This window comes from Rhinichthys klamathensis, unplaced genomic scaffold (genome assembly GCF_029890125.1).
Source record: "Rhinichthys klamathensis goyatoka isolate OS25496 unplaced genomic scaffold, OSU_Roscu_1.1 h1tg000021l_1, whole genome shotgun sequence".
Taxonomy (NCBI): domain Eukaryota; kingdom Metazoa; phylum Chordata; class Actinopteri; order Cypriniformes; family Leuciscidae; genus Rhinichthys; species Rhinichthys klamathensis.
Window position 1 is genome coordinate 2,567,249 of NW_026606572.1, and position 16,848 is coordinate 2,584,096.

Genomic DNA, 16,848 nt, shown 5'->3' on the forward strand with positions numbered 1-16,848 from the left:
TTCAGAAACTTACGTTACCTCTGGAACAACTCGACCTGCAGCATTCACCACTCAAAACTCAGCCAACACGTCACATAATGAAAAGTTAGCATATCCCAAAAATTCAATTAAATAAAAGTTGCTATAAAGGTGGTAGCGATTCATTACCGAACTAATTAGATGCTACCTTCACAGCTGGCGAAGTCACACTAGCTAACTAGCTAGCAGGCAGTACTTGAAAATTGGTTGAAACAACCAAGATAAAATATAAATAATTACGCTGTGCATATACAAATGAAGACCAGTATAATCATCGCAAAGGGCCTCTGATACAATATAGACAGTTGACAATTCAAAAGAGGTCGATATTTCAGCAACTTACCTCTGGAACAACTCGACGCGCACCAATGTAAGTGAATGGAGTCCAACGCCCAAATTAGTCCAACGCCCAAATTAGTCCAATGCCCAAATTAGTTCCAGTGTTTGGAACTAATCAGATCTTCAAATCCCGGAAGTTGGCAGTTAAGCGCCGCCGTTTTTTACAACGGGGGTACACTGTAAAAAAAAATCCTAATTTTACAGAAAATAACTGTGATTTTTTGACGATCATTTTCTTTCATTTTAAATTGTACTCAAAACACTGTAAAATTACAAATAATATCTGTAAAATAAAAATTCAGCTGTTATTTTAGGTATTGTGACATTAATGACAAATTGCAGTAATTCACATTTTTTATACAGGAAATTGATTGTATTTTTCATACAGTATTTTTTCTGTTTTCTTAAATTACATAAAAATGTATGTAAAATTACAAATATAATCTGTAATTAAACAGTAACAAAACAGTTAAATGATAAAACTGTCAAATGACTGGCAGCCCCCAAAAAACTGTAACATTAAAGTAAAAAATCCTAAATTAAATAAACTGAAAAACACTGTGATAATTCAGGATATACCTGTAAAATAACAATCATATACCTTCAGTGAAAAAAAAATCGTAAAAAAAGGGTCAAATGACTGGCAGCTACGGCTGCCAAACAAAAACCATAAAATTAAAGTAAAATCTTCTAATTCAAATAAAACAAAAAAACACTGTTATTTCACAGGTATTTCCTGCATTATTATGATCATATACCTTCATTGTAAAAAAAAAGGGTCAAATGACTGGCAGCTACGGCTGCCAAACAAAAACCATATAATTAAAGTAAAATATCCTAATTTAAATAAAGTGTAAAAAACTTTAATAGAAATGTGATGTCACCATGATTGAGATCAGTGTTTGCTTTAGTTGGGCTCATGACTCTTGAGTTTCAACATTACTTTTTCTCTGGCTGCTTTAACTGTGTTTTGATGCACATTTATTATGGCAATAATTGCAAGAGAAAATATAAGATGATCTTGGTCATTTATTGATGATTTTATAGTCATACGATGATCTGATTCACTGATATGACAGTCAAATCTCTATTAGCTGTGAATACATTATATATAGATGGACTTTAGTGTTATACAAAGGCAATTATTATCATACTTTTTTCACATGATTTGTTGAAATATTGTGGATCAGTATTATTGCAATCTCAAATTTAAAAAAATTATATATTCTACATAATTTTTTTTGAGTTGGTTTATTTTGTTAGGAGTATAGAGACATCAAGAATCAACATATGAATCTCAACAATGGTGACAATCAACAAAGCCTTTTTGTGACTTTATAATAGGTCAGATTTTTTTTCATTGTCACCATTGTTGAGATTCACACGCTAATTCTTGATGTCTGAGTGAGTCTGTATGATTCTGTCAAAACATTTTTTGCATAATGACTTCATAAAATCTTATATCACAGCATTGTATGATCTTCTATAGTAATACTGGCATTCTAAATTAACAATTAACATTTTACAACTTAATCAGCCATTAAAAAGTCATACCAATCAGGTGGTATCAATACAGCAGACAACTGCTTGATGAATATTATCACTATTAAGTGACCAACATCATTTGATCTGAGTTTTTCTCAATTTCCTACAATAACAAATATGCATCAAAGACATGCACAGTTAAGAGAACAACTAATGTTAATATATGTAGGGTCAAGAGCCCAACTAAAGCCAACACTGACCTCTATCATGGTGACATCAAACTTTATTATTTTCAATAAAATATCAACTTCTAAACCTCTGTTATTTCTCAATAAGAATGAGTATGAAAGAAGGATTGTAATAAGTGAAGATGCTGAGATCTTGAGAGATCTGTTAGTGTTTAATGTTCTGTTGGGATGTAAAGTGTTTCTGTATGGTGTGTTTTGTGTGTCACCATTGTGTTGAAGAGTTGAGCCTGAGCTTCAGTCCAGGATGAGCAGAGTAACACTGATGAAATGCTGTGTGTTGCTTTATTTAACAGACAGTAACTGTGTAGTTGCTGATGACGTATAATCACAGTAAATCATGCATGTAGTTTATAGCAAGATATTTACTTTTTACAGTGAATATGTTTTTTTTTTTTTTTAAATATGTTTTTTTTTTTAAATATATATATATATATATATATATACGTGAAATAACTGTGTTTCTGTTAAAAAGCTTAATGAAGATTTCTGCAATAGTATTTATGATTTAAATTAGGATGTTTTACATTCATTTTATGTTTTTTTGTATGGCAGTCATTGCTGACAGTCATTTGACCTTTTTTTCACAGTGAAGGTGTTTGATCATAATAATTCAGGAAATAACTGTAAAATAACAGTGTTTTTCTGTAAAACATTTAAGGACAAAGTTTGGAAAAGTTTTTTGCACTCAATTTAAATTAGGATATTTTACTTTATTTTTACGGTTTTTGTTTGGCAGCCATAGCTGCCAGTCATTGACCGTTTTTTTACGATTTTATTTTTTACAGTCAGGGGTCTATGGGAGTGTCACAACTCTTTCTCTCTATGGCTCTGGGCCTACCCAGAGAGACAGAGTTGCGACACTCTTTGATGTCGCCACGATGGCTGTCACGTGGTTCATGTAAGCCCCAATAGTTCCAAAACATACGCTGGCTGTCATGTTCTTCTATCGGACAGACAGCAGCGATTGCATTATTGAGCGGTAAATATAAAATAAAACACACACCCAAGTACTTTTTCAGCTGTTACTGCATTATTGCAGTGTGTTAATATCAGTTTTGCATTTGGAGAGGCAGGGTGACAACGAAATAGCCTACTGTATATTACTTAGATAAGTTTTAGGCTTCTTTTTTTTGGAGGGAAAAGCTTAGTGTTCATGTTCGCATGGGTAGTAGCACTGGCTTTAGCGGCTCTAACTTAACTTTTCCATATCATTCATCTGATGATGGACGTCTCGTGATATTTATTTTAGCACAACTGGGCTGTATTAGGCTATTGATTCCCGTGATCTTGCTTATAAATTCCGATTCAGCCATTAGCCTACCTTCGTGATCACGCAAAGAGGTCTGCAGTGGCGGTCCGTTCGGTACAAATGAATGATTTAGGAGGGAAATGGACTGCTCCCATAACGTAGAAAGTAACGACTATATTTGCAGCAATGTTCGGTAAATATTAACTTCATAAAATGAAACCGGAGAGATAGTTAATGAGTGAATTAACTATGTTCCTAAATACGATCCATAACATGTATGTTTTTAACATACGATCCATAACTGTTAACGGGATTCATTTCAGTATGGCTAATGTACCCCTAATGTACCCCTTCATCAGAAAACACACACAAATACATGTGCACAGTACACATGTACAGTATATATATATATATATATATATATATATATATATATGTGGAGGTATTCAAGGACTTTTATTTTGAAAGTTTTTCTCGGAAGATACGGCAACCGTGAGGGAGAGCGCGAAGGAAAAAATTCGGAGAGCACGAGTGAGACGATCGGGAGCGCGAGTAAAGCTGAGTGAAAGACGAAATAAACTGTTTACTAGTGATTTATTTTCTTTTACGTGAACCGCAGTTGACAAGTGTCGAGGTGAGCGGACGAGAAGCTGTACCGAGCTTGTGCTGTCAGTGTCACGAGTTACAAGTGTGATCGCAGCTGAACTACATGGCGGTGTGATACGAAGGGAGACATTGCTCATCGTGCTGACAGCTGTGTGTCCAGAGTGTTTGTCTCCGAGTTAAGGGAGCTGAGGTACTGTGAGGTTTCTTCACTGTTGTTTCAATACAGTTGACATCCAGAAGAAAATCACGGACATCATTTTTTTTTTGTGGTTGTTGATGTAGAATAAAGCCGATTCAGAACGAGTGGTTTTTCCTGTTTTTCGAGAAAAATCCTCGCTAGCCTTTTTGACACATTAGCGCCGCTCTGTGGACGCAAGCGGCATTACAGACTCTTTGAAATTCTTTTGATTTAATTTTTTTTCCTCCCTATTTTTGAGTATATAGCCTCTTTCCTGAGAATTGCTTTTCATCTTTCTATATTTTCTCTATAATACATTTTTGGACGCTTTGCAGTATTTTTGTTTAACAACTTTGTAATTCTACAACAATTTAACACTTGCATGGACTTGTGTACGGACAATTTAGTTTGCACAAGTGAGTGAATCTGCATTTGGAGACTGCCTCTTCGTGGAAAATAATATTTTTCCTTTTATTTTTTTTTGAAAAACCATTCATTTCCTGTGTTTGAAGAAGGAAAAGACTTGCTATCTTTGAACAAGTTCCGTATAGCTGTTCTGATTTCCCTGCCATACCTGGACAGTCCAACGCCAGCCCAGTTCTGTGGTGAGGTAAAATTTAAACATTGAGTTGTGAATATTACTCAGGTATGTGGATTGACAGAGACAAATATCTGATGTGAAATGTAATATTCATTATGTACTGCTGACTGAACTGGTTCTCACCTGAATATTCTGTTGGAGCTGTTGTTTATTTTATTTTGTTTGACTTGAGTATTCCTGCATAAAGGAAAGAGACTGAACTTAAGCTTGAAGCTAAGTGAAGCTTTAATTCTGATATTGTTTATTTTTCATTCATACGTGATGTGAAACAAAAGTTTATTTTTTGCACTTACAATCATTTCCTTTATTTTATTTGATTTAGAATAAATACATCTACAATCTCTGTCATCTTGGAGTAGGGGCATTTCTCCTGTCTTGTAGGCTGGTAGTAGAAAAAAGGGGTTAATTAATTTTATTACACTCTGGGAAAGCTACCGTGTACACTTTAAGTCCTGGAGTCGCCTTCTCACCAGTCATTGCTAAAAAAGCACAGTTGATCAAGACAGATTAAAACATACTTATTTATAATAAGTAAAGGAGTTAATTGTCCTAGGGGTGGGGATTTAGATCCTGCCATTTCCTTAGGCGTCCAAGATATTCAGAATAGATACATACCCCTACATTGTAGTGAAATTTCCCGCTACATTAATTTGGCGTCACGAACAGGATCATACTTAGCCTAGTTTTTGTTGTTGCAGTATTCTGTCCCAGGTCTGTGAGCAAGAAGAAAAATGGCAGAACTGGAAGAACTGAAGAAGGAGTTCGCTGAAATGCAGAGGAGGTTAGCGGAGCAAGCTGGGGCATTGGATCATGCCAGAACAGAACAGCGAGAAGCCCTGTCACTGGCCAGAGCAGTAATGGAGCAGCAAGCATCCACTCGTGCACCCCCAGCGACGATCTATATCCCAAGAGATCATAAACTTACCGATTTCACTGGCACCACAAAACCTGGAGAAGGAAGTGTGGAAGAGTGGATTGTCTCTATGAAATCAGCCTTTCGAGTCATGAAGGTGCCAGAAGAAGATCAGGTGGAGCTGATAAAGCAGCACTTAAAGGGGGAGGCTAAAGATACGGTGACGTTTATGATGGAAGAAGTGGATAACAGTGTGGAGTCCATCTTTCAGCTGCTCCAGGAAACCTATGGAGACAAGGTACCTATTGGCACAAGGTTGAAAGACTTTTATGATCGAAAACAAGCACCTGGTGAGACCATACGCGCATATGCTTACGATTTACGAGAAAAGCTCCACAAGGTGAAGCGCAGAGAGCCCAGACGAGTTTCAGATGAAGAGAGTGTTCTGAAAGAGCAGTTAGTTCTTGGGCTGAGGGATGATTTCCTAAGAAGAGAGATGAAACGAAGGGTCAAGGAAGAGGGAAGTTTGACTTTTGCACAGCTGATGCAGGATGCCATCACATGGTCTGAGGAAGAGGAAGCACAACCTGAAGGTAACCTGAAGACCCCTGTGCGTGCGAGAGTGGCTGTTCACACTACAGTTGCGGCTGGTGACAATTCATCCTCACTGATGTTAGAAAAGTTGCACGAGGCAATAGAGAAGATAGCTGCACGGCAGGAAGAATTGTACAGAATAGTCCATAGTCAGGGGAGAGTCGATCCCCAGCCTGGTGTAACGAGAAGACAGCCACTGAAAAACAGTGAAGGCCAATATATCTGTTACACATGTGGTGAACCAGGTCACACCAGTCGACGTTGTAGGCAGCTTAAGGAGTTGGGTAACCGGGGCACTGCGTCATCACAAATGGCGGAAGTATCTGAGGTGTTAAGAGGAGCTTCGTCGAGTGACTTTGCAAGCACCAATGGGCCTTCAGTAATCCGGAGCCATACAGCTGACTGGAATGCAGATATAGCACCAGAAACACTAAGGGATAGTGCTTTTGGAGACTGTTTGACAGTGGATGTAAAAATAGCAGGGGTGCCCACCAAATGTTTGTTGGACACCGGTGTTCAGAAGTCACCACCATCTCACTTCAAACATCATTTCGGAGAGCAAGAGATACAGCTGTCGTCTGCTAACTGGGTGCGCCTCACTGCTGCAAATGGACTAGACATTCCTGTCCTTGGATGTCTACAGGCAGATATAGAGTGCATGGGAAGTCTGCTTCCAGGGAAGTGTGTTTTCGTGCTCACAGACTCGAACCCCGATGTGAAGGAGATGAAGGGATTGGCTGGAATCGTGGGGATGAATGTGCTTAGTGAATTGAAAAACCTTGTACTGTCTAGAAAGGATTTGGATAAGGAGAGCAAAGTGAGCCAACGTGCAGATGCTAATGTGAGGCGGGTGATAGCAAAAGTGAAAAAAGAGGAAGGACTCTTAGGCCCAGAGGGAAGGATAGGATTTGTCAAGGTGTCTGGGAAGCAAGTCGTGATAATCCCACCCTTAAGTGAGAAGATTGTGGAAGGTCACTGCAGTATACCCCATCAAGTGAAGCATCAAGTGTTGGTGGAGTGCACAGGTTCTGTTACCCTTCCAAAAGGATTGTTAGTAGCCAATGTTCTTGCAAGCCCAGAAAAGGGTAAAGTTCCGGTGCGAGTGTTAAATCTCTGTCAAGAAACCGTCAGGTTGATGCCGAGATCCAGGATTGCAGTTGTGTCTAAGCCTCAAAAAGTAGTCCCAAAGCAAATGGTGGAATTTGAAGAGGATGATGATGAGTTACGTGTTAAGCGACACGTACAGTGCAGCATTAAGATTGAGAGCCAGCCCGAACAACTGTCAATTCCAGTTCAGATGAATCAGGACGGACTGTCTGAGGTGCAACGGGACGAGTTAAATGCTCTGCTGACACGTTATAGTGATGTTTTCTCCAAGAGTGACACAGACTATGGATACACAACAACAGTGACACCTAGCATACCTACCGGAGATGCACAGCCAATAAAACAACGCCATCGACGAGTCCCACCTCAAGTCTTTCAAGAGTTTAAGAGACATGTGCAAGATCTTGTCAGTCAGGGTGTACTGAACGAGAGTCGCAGTCCGTGGGCCTCGCCTGCAGTCATTGTGATAAAAAAAGACGGAGGTGTTCGTTTCTGCTGCGACTACAGGAGACTCAACCAAGTCACATTCAAGGATGCCTACCCCCTTCCGCGTGTGGAGGAATCCTTGGATGCTTTGGGGAATGCACAGTTGTTTTCCACACTGGACCTCACGGCAGGTTATTTCCAAGTGGCGGTAAAGGAATCAGATCGGGAGAAGACTGCTGTCACAACACCGTTCGGGTTGTTTGAGTGGACACGGATGCCCTTTGGTTTATGCAACGCTCCGGCCACCTTTCAGCGATTGATGAGTGCAGCATTAGGTGATCTGGCCTTTGATATTCTCTTGATCTATCTTGACGATATTATTGTGTTCTCTGTGGATTTCAAGAGTCATTGTGAGAAGTTGGAGCTTGTTTTCTCAAGGTTGCGTCAGCACGGACTGAAGCTGAAACCGAGTAAATGTTTTCTTCTGAGGCCAGAGGTCCGGTTCTTGGGACACATAATTTCGCCGAAGGGAGTTCAGGTGGACATGGACAAGGTTCAGTGCTTGGATGCGTGGCCTTCACCGACGAACGTTAGGGAGGTTAGACAGCTGCTGGGATTTATGAGTTATTATCGTCGGTTTGTTCCAAGATTCGCACAGCTGGCAAAGCCCCTACATGCCCTGGTTGGAAAAGGTAACAAAGGCAAGTCGGCAGAAGCGTTCGTCTGGAGTGATGAGTGTCAGTCCGCATTCAACAAGCTTAAGAGTTGTCTCATGTCACCTCCGATTCTGGCTTACCCTGATTTTCAGTGTCTGTTCATACTCACGACGGATGGGAGCCTCAACGGACTTGGAGCCATACTCAGTCAAAAGCAGGGGGGTGTTGAACGTGTCATTGCCTACGCGAGCAGAGGTCTAAAGGGATCTGAAAGAAATGACAAGTATTACAGTGCCTTCAAGTTGGAGTTACTTGCCCTTAAATGGGCAGTAACTGAGAAATTTAAGGAGTACCTGATGTTTGCAAAATTTCAGGTTATTACTGACCACAACCCTCTTCGCTACCTGGAGACAGCCAATCTCGGAGCAGTGGAACAGCGTTGGTCTGCACAGTTAGCAGAGTTCAACTTTGAGGTTTGTTACAAGCCTGGCAGACAGAACATTAACGCTGACGTTCTTTCTAGGATTCCCTGGGGTATGGAACCCGAGGAGGATGATAATGGAAAAGACTTCATTCGGTTGACATCAGACGAGGTACGGGCATGCCTGTGGCCAGGTAAAGAAGAAGGGGTTAGGGAGGTTAGACAGCTGCTGGGATTTATGAGTTATTATCGTCGGTTTGTTCCAAGATTCGCACAGCTGGCAAAGCCCCTACATGCCCTGGTTGGAAAAGGTAACAAAGGCAAGTCGGCAGAAGACAGCCTTCAGACAAGTCTTCTGTCCGAGTGGCCAAACAAGCAGCCATAAGGAAGGGTGTTGATGGTTATAGCTGGTCGTCCATCAAAGAGCAACAGAGGAAGGACCCTTGTATAGCACCTGTGTACAACGCTGTACTCGAGAGCAGGAGGTTTGCGACGCGTAGTTTCCGGGATATGGAAATCCAGCAAAAGAAGCTAGCTAGACAGTTGGAGCGTTTGAAATTAAGACATGAAGTGCTGTTCCGAGTGATTACAGACCCAAGAGACGGAGAGGAGATATGGCAGTTGGTAGTGCCTGAGTCTTTACGAGAGAAAGTGTATAAGGGAGTCCATGAACATGGAGGACATTTTGGTAGCAGGAGTACATTAGAGCAGATGCGACAGAGTTACTATTGGCCCACAATGGCTAATGATGTACAAACATGGGTAACCCAGTGTCGAAGATGTACCCTAGCTAAGGATGTATTCCCCAAGATTCGTGCTCCTATGACCTGCACCAACGTAACTGCACCTCTAGAAGTTCTTGCCATGGACTACACCATGCTTGAGAGATCAGCAGGGGGTTATGAAAATGTTCTAGTGCTTACGGACATGTTTACAAGGTTTACTGTGGCGGTTCCAACAAAAAATCAAACAGCACTTACCACCGCCAAAGCCCTCGTACGACACTGGTTTGTCTGTTATGGATGTCCCGTCCGATTGCACTCGGATCAAGGCAGATGTTTTGAGGCAAGTGTAATCAAGGAGCTCTGTAAATTGTATAGAATCAGCAAGAGTCGCACCAGTCCTTATCACCCGCAAGGGAACGCGCAGTGCGAAAGGTTCAATCGCACAATGCACGATATGCTGCGAACATTGCCTGCGGAAAAGAAGAAGGATTGGAAAACGTACTTACCTGAACTTGTGATGGCCTACAATAGTCACGTTCATTCATCGACCGGTTATTCTCCATTTTATTTAATGTTTGGACGGGACGCAAGGCTGCCCATGGATGTCCTAGGAGGAAAAGACCTAACTGATGATGAGGCGGATGATCTAGATGAGTGGGTGAAAAATCACCATGAACGCTTAAGAACTGCAGTGGAGACAGCGAAGGTAACTGCTCAAGAAGCTTCCAGGAGAAGGAAGAGGGTCTATGACCGCAAGGCTTCAGGAGCGCTTATTAGACCTGGTGACAGAGTATTGTTGCGTAACCACAAGTTTAGAGGACGGAACAAAATCCAAGATAAGTGGGAGTCTGTACCGTATTTGGTAGTGCAGCAAAATCACGCGGGTTTACCAGTCTTTACTGTACGTTCTGAGCAGGGAGGTTCCACAAAGGTGGTTCACAGGGATCAATTGAGACACTGTACTTTTCCCTCACCCACAAGGCAGGTTACTCATGCAGGAAGGGAAAAAGAATTGTCAGACTCAGATTCGCAAGACATTGTCTACATTCCATATACTGCACACTTACCAAACACAGGCTTACTTGGGGAAGTCGGGGGTGGAGTGGTATGTGAGGAGGGTAATGTACCTGGGGGAGAGAGAGTAGACACAGGTCAGGATGGGGAATCTGAAGACTCTGATATTTCAGAAGTAGACACTAGTGAGGTACCTAATCTCAGACGTTCGAAGAGAGAAACCCAGGGTAGAGTTCCTGTAAGATATCAGGATGATTACATTATGTAATTTGGGTTTAAAGTGCCAATATATGTGTAAAGAAAATATCAAAGAATGTGTTATGTTTAAAGAGAATGTCTAAGCAAACGTTGAAAATGTTGTGTCAATGAATCCAATTTAACTGTTCTTGTGTTTTGTTTGTTTTGCCAGGAACTGGTCTGTTTGGAGAGTCCTGTGTATGGCAGGGTTAAGCAGGGGGGAATGTGGAGGTATTCAAGGACTTTTATTTTGAAAGTTTTTCTCGGAAGATACGGCAACCGTGAGGGAGAGCGCGAAGGAAAAAATTCGGAGAGCACGAGTGAGACGATCGGGAGCGCGAGTAAAGCTGAGTGAAAGACGAAATAAACTGTTTACTAGTGATTTATTTTCTTTTACGTGAACCGCAGTTGACAAGTGTCGAGGTGAGCGGACGAGAAGCTGTACCGAGCTTGTGCTGTCAGTGTCACGAGTTACAAGTGTGATCGCAGCTGAACTACATGGCGGTGTGATACGAAGGGAGACATTGCTCATCGTGCTGACAGCTGTGTGTCCAGAGTGTTTGTCTCCGAGTTAAGGGAGCTGAGGTACTGTGAGGTTTCTTCACTGTTGTTTCAATACAGTTGACATCCAGAAGAAAATCACGGACATCATTTTTTTTTTGTGGTTGTTGATGTAGAATAAAGCCGATTCAGAACGAGTGGTTTTTCCTGTTTTTCGAGAAAAATCCTCGCTAGCCTTTTTGACACATTAGCGCCGCTCTGTGGACGCAAGCGGCATTACAGACTCTTTGAAATTCTTTTGATTTAATTTTTTCTCCTCCCTATTTTTGAGTATATAGCCTCTTTCCTGAGAATTGCTTTTCATCTTTCTATATTTTCTCTATAATACATTTTTGGACGCTTTGCAGTATTTTTGTTTAACAACTTTGTAATTCTACAACAATTTAACACTTGCATGGACTTGTGTACGGACAATTTAGTTTGCACAAGTGAGTGAATCTGCATTTGGAGACTGCCTCTTCGTGGAAAATAATATTTTTCCTTTTTTTTTTTTTTTTTTAAACCATTCATTTCCTGTGTTTGAAGAAGGAAAAGACTTGCTATCTTTGAACAAGTTCCGTATAGCTGTTCTGATTTCCCTGCCATACCTGGACAGTCCAACGCCAGCCCAGTTCTGTGGTGAGGTAAAATTTAAACATTGAGTTGTGAATATTACTCAGGTATGTGGATTGACAGAGACAAATATCTGATGTGAAATGTAATATTCATTATGTACTGCTGACTGAACTGGTTCTCACCTGAATATTCTGTTGGAGCTGTTGTTTATTTTATTTTGTTTGACTTGAGTATTCCTGCATAAAGGAAAGAGACTGAACTTAAGCTTGAAGCTAAGTGAAGCTTTAATTCTGATATTGTTTATTTTTCATTCATACGTGATGTGAAACAAAAGTTTATTTTTTGCACTTACAATCATTTCCTTTATTTTATTTGATTTAGAATAAATACATCTACAATCTCTGTCATCTTGGAGTAGGGGCATTCCTCCTGTCTTGTAGGCTGGTAGTAGAAAAAAGGGGTTAATTAATTTTATTACACTCTGGGAAAGCTACCGTGTACACTTTAAGTCCTGGAGTCGCCTTCTCACCAGTCATTGCTAAAAAAGCACAGTTGATCAAGACAGATTAAAACATACTTATTTATAATAAGTAAAGGAGTTAATTGTCCTAGGGGTGGGGATTTAGATCCTGCCATTTCCTTAGGCGTCCAAGATATTCAGAATAGATACATACCCCTACATTGTAGTGAAATTTCCCGCTACATATATATATATGTATGTATATATATATATATATATATATATATGCATGCATGTGTGTGTATGTATATATATATATATATATATATATATATATATATATATATATATATATATATATATATATGAATGCATGTGTATTATGTATTACACAAACACACATTTTGACATTTGCATATATACACACTTATACTACAGGGCTGTTGAATGCTTGATTCTGATTGGTTGAGAACGTTCTAAGGTGTGCAATTATTTTCAGGGAAACGCACGGCTAAAGTAGTTCCAGGCAGGTCTTGACCGCATTACAGTTCCATATCACTTCGCGTAGTCAACTGTAATAACGGAAAATACTAAATAGGATACAATTCATAACAAGAAGTGACAGCGACAAATCCACTTCAACTTCAAGAGGAAAAAAAATGACAGACTATTTTGATTTTCCGGAAGTAAATTTTAATATTTATGGTGAACATAAACATTTTAACAACTGGGCGACCGATAGCTCAGATGAAAAAACAAATAAACGGAAGAGGACATCAAAGGCAGCCGGCAACAACAAAAGACATAAAACAATCAGCGAAGAACAGCTAGACCGACTCGAGGGCGAAAAACATGAAGAAAACACCAAAAAAAAAACAGCTTGGGCTGTCAATGTGTTTAACGACTGTGGTTAAAAAATACTGTGGACAAACTAGAGAGAGACGGGGCAGACTCTTTAAATACCCAGCTGCGGGCTTTCTATGCCACTGTCCGAAACGCATCTGGCGCAGAGTATTCAGTGTCAAGTTTTCTCTCCCTACGAGCTGGACTGAACCGCTATATATCCAAATACAATATCATAGGACAGACAGAATTCAAATCATCCAACGACGTATTCAAGGCCGTCCTGAAAAAGTTTCGCAAGGCTGGGAAAGACTCCAGTTCTCATCATCCTCCCATTTTGACCGCTGAAATAGAGCGCATTCGCAACTAATGTCACCAGACACAGCAGCCGGGCTGGTTCGCAAAGTCTGGTTTGATATTCAGCTGAACCTGGCAAGGAGGGGGCGTGAAGGAAATCGGGAATTGAGAAAGCATTCGTTCGTCATTAAAAAAGACGAAAATGATGATGAATATATTTGCTTATCTTATAATGCAGAAACAAAAAAACCCACAAAAAGCCCACCGATCCCAACAAAGACTGCTACCGAGGATTCATGTTTGCCAATACAGGGGACCCCCTTTGCCCTGTTAAAAGTTTCAGAAAGTACATCGCCAAATGCCCACCTAATGCCACATCCTTCTACCTTCATCCACTGAAAGTCCCACAGGAGGAGCTTGATGGGAGAGATTGCTGGTATTCCCACGAACCGATGGGTGTAAACTATCTTGGAAACATGCTTCCGCGTATCAGTGGGGCAGTCGGCTTATCCAAAAGATACACCAACCATTCATTAAGAAGCACTGCAGTTCAAATGCTGTCAGAGGCAGGGCTGGAGAGCAGACAGATCATGTCTGTCACAGGGCACAAGTGTGAAACAAGCCTGAGAAGCTAGGGCACCTTCCGCTAAAGAAAGAAAGACATGGAGCTTGATCCTCTCAGGAAACAAAAGTACAAACGAAAATCAAGCCAAGGATCACCAGGGAAAAAAAAACCTCTGCTAACATGCAGCCCAATGCGCTTGATCTGACATTTTCGATGTCTGCAGGGGCGGACTGGCCATCTGTGTGATCTGGAGAATCACAGAACGGCCGGTAGGCCTACTCCAGGACGGCCGGCGGGCCGGCCCACCGGCCCACCACCCCACCACCCGCCACACACGCAGTCACAGACATCCCAAGTCTCCCGGAAGTTCCGGGAGTCTCCCGCATATTGATAGCGGCTCACTGATGCCCGCAAATTAGTTAAAATCTCTTGGAATCTAGAGCGAATAAGAGCGCACATGCGGTGCGCGCACGGCAGAGAGAGGGAGCGAGCTAGAGACCTTGCGTGTGTGTGCTAGTGTGCGCGTGTGCCTCACGAAGCGCATGTAAGGACCCAACCAATCAAGTGCGGGCGGGCTTTTATCTCTACTACTCACGAACCGAATTAATCAGAAATTACTTTGCAAGTTACTTGCTAGGGATGATGTTAGGAAGTGATATTCAGCTTGCTACATTTTTAATGATTACAGTAGTTAAAACAGCTAAACTTCAACATTTTAGCTGTAAAATGCCACATGCAGTAGCTAATATTAAGAAATATGTTGTGCTTTTACTTTTAAAAATGTTGGTAACGTTACAGTTAATGCTTACAAACTTTGAAGATTTTGAATACAGAAGTTACATTTGTAATGGTGTAATTTCATTTAGATGTGGTATTATTATTTGTGCAGTAGCTAAGATTAATTACTGCATAAATTAATTAAGATTATTAAGTAATAAATTCATGTTAAGACAGCATGGAATAGATTGTATAATTTGCTGTTAGCTAGGTATAGTATTATGAGCCACAATTAAAGTCACTCATGCCAGGCGGCAGGCGTTATTGTTGTTGTTGTCGAGTTTCCGCGCGCCGATTGCTTTGGGCCGGGCCTAGTCAAAGTCCAGGGCCGTTTTTTAGTCCCAGTCCGTCCCTGGATGTCTGACTTCACCATCAATGGAAACGTGCAGTTTAATTTTAATAAATAAATTCGTTCGAATTAACGAATGAATTATAACGTATGAATTAATAAATTAATTAAATAATATGACGCACATGATTTTCTGTCTCATTATTGCAACCTCTGTCTCTCTAATAACTACACTAATAACTGCATTAGTCTGCTGTCAGTGGCTCAAACCTCCGTTACTTACTCTAAAATGACGTTTTGGAATTAGCAACGGAGGCATGGGATTAGATGCGTAAGAAATTAGTCCTACATACAAGAGCGTTTTAATGACAAAAACTTGACAAACGTCTAGAATCACATCATCTGAACAATGTTTCGAGGTGTGGTAACTGTAGTAGCCTATAAGCGGAATAATTGACTCCGGGCCGTTGAATTATTAGAAAAATAATGCACACCCGAGGTGTAACGGCCACTCCGCTTCGCGTCGTGACCGCATTACCACCCCGGGTGTGCATTATTTTTCTAATAATTCAACGGCCCGTCGTCAATTATTCCTTACTTAACCCTAACCCATAAATGAATTGTGTGTGTGTGTATAATATTATATATATATATATATATATATATATATATATATATATATATATATATATATATATATATATATATATATATATAATATTATTATTAATAATATTATATACATCAGGTTACCATAAGTTAGCTAACGCTAGTGAAGTGTTGGTCACGTAAGCTATAGCTGCAATTAACCTATTATCTTCCAATAAACATTAACTTAAACTGGCTACATAAAATATAACTACTGACTAGATTCACGAGAGGTCGGCTAATGTGTGTAAAAGTAAAAAAAAAAAAATACAGTAATTTCATTAATTTACCAGCGAGCGTACTTCGGAAACACTGAAAATAAATGGGTTTCAATGCTGGAACTATCAGTGTTTGGAACTATTGGCTGCTCCACGACACGCGTTACTTCCGCATTCCAAAGTTCCTATGGTAGGCCTAATAACTTGATCATTTTCATTTAGCTACCATTTTTGTATAACCAGAAAGGAATGTGATCAAAATATATTTTTTTAAATAAACCCTGGCATAAAATGTGACAACTCTAATTATAGCCTATTTTTTTTTTTTACGCTAAGCGCTATTTCATATTTCCACTCTTCTGCTAATGTGGAGATAATAATATGCATTATTATACATATAAACACGTAATCACAAAACTAGATAAAATATTGGCCTAATATTTTATATATATTCCCTCGCATGTAATCATCATCATTATAAAAAAAAGTTGGTTGGTGAACGTTGGCCTACCTGTGATAAACTGATAATGTTTAATGCTCTTGGACTCCTCAGCAGTAAGTTTGTCACGCTCTTTACAAGGAATTTGATCGTACCAATCCATAATGTTTTTATTTGTTAGTTCAAGCAAACCAAATGATCTCCATCAATAAAAATCGTTATAAACCAAAATGAAGAAATAAACGTGTTTGTGTGTGTGTGTTTCAAAACACATATGGAGTGCTAAGCCAGGGGAGCCTTGATTTCTTGTAGGCTACATTTCAGTTTATATTTTGAAGCAAACAAAAATATCAAATATGAGACTGGGTATGTTTGTAACACTTTTTGCTTCAGCATCTGTAACTGATATTTTGTGCTAGAATGCTCAAACTTTTAAACA